The sequence below is a fragment of the Belonocnema kinseyi genome, chromosome 5 (genome assembly GCF_010883055.1).
Source record: "Belonocnema kinseyi isolate 2016_QV_RU_SX_M_011 chromosome 5, B_treatae_v1, whole genome shotgun sequence".
Taxonomy (NCBI): Eukaryota; Metazoa; Arthropoda; class Insecta; order Hymenoptera; family Cynipidae; genus Belonocnema; species Belonocnema kinseyi.
This window is the reverse complement of record NC_046661.1, coordinates 113,505,340-113,506,475: the sequence shown is the minus strand read 5'-3', so window position 1 is coordinate 113,506,475 and position 1,136 is coordinate 113,505,340. Positions and strand designations below refer to the sequence as shown.

The 1,136-nt window shown below is 29.7% G+C and overlaps 1 protein-coding gene across 1 annotated transcript in view; it reads right to left on the bottom strand.

Moving 5' to 3' along the window:
• LOC117173841 (hsc70-interacting protein-like) overlaps window positions 1-1,136 on the bottom strand; it is a 5,179-nt gene that overhangs the window by 730 nt on the left and 3,313 nt on the right. The gene's annotated exons all lie outside the window — the stretch shown is intronic.

Genomic DNA, 1,136 nt, shown 5'->3' with positions numbered 1-1,136 from the left:
AAACTATCTCCGAGACTATTTTGTTTCAAATCGACTTTGTTTATAGACTCAAATGGGCCAGGCTATTTCGCTAAAGAAAACTCGAGATTTCTTTCGGTAGGGAGGAGTGAAAAATACAACAACAAAATCTCCGAATTGCAAAATTTCCCAATAAAAAAATTCCTGAATTGAAAAATTTCCGAATAATAAAATTCCTGAATTATTAAATGGCCGAATAATAACATTTTCGACAGAAACTTGCCGAAATCTAAAATATCCGAACTAGAAAATTCCCAAATTATATAAAATTCGGGAATTTAAACAGTTCATTTTTTTTGTAATTATAAAAATAATTATTACGATTAAAATTATATTTCAATTTAAAAGTTTTCTTTCCATACAAAAATTGGTTAAATTATGCATGTTCGGGTACTTTGTAATTCGTAAATTTTCTAGTTCTATTTCCGGAATTATACACTGTTGGGTATTTGATTTTTCGTGGGTTTCCTGTCATACCGTTTTTATCAAACCATTTCCATAATTTTTTTAGTTACTGTCGTTCAATAGATTATTTGTGCGAAATAAAATTATCTTTACAATAGAGTTAATCTTGTTTATTAGCGATTTTTTTGCTTGAAAAAATGATTTTTGCGAGTTTTTGGCGTTAATTATGATTTTTTTGTTCCGGTTTTATCAATATAAATTGTTTCTAAAACATAAATTATTACTTTCCATTAATAACCTCAAAAAATGACGAAAAATCATGCACTGAGGCAAATAAATTTCTAAATAATGCTACTGATGCAAATTTTCACTTCAAAAACATGTCGACAACTGTGAAGGATCAACCCTTGCATGATAAACTTATTTAACATAACTTTACCCAACAGAACCTGACCTCACCTAACCTGAATTAACAGAAATTTATTGAACTATACACGTAAAGCTCTGGAAAAATATTTTCCCAGTAGCAAATGTGTGCTACATCAAATGGGTCAACTCGAGCCTAACCTAGAAATAAATCTGACCTAGCCTAACCTAACCTCACGAAACACAATTAAGGGCATGCGACACAGTGGAATTCCTACATTACCAACCTCTTTTTTCTATTGAACAAAATTTTTTTTTGAACCATAGAACTTTTTTTGTAAATCAAA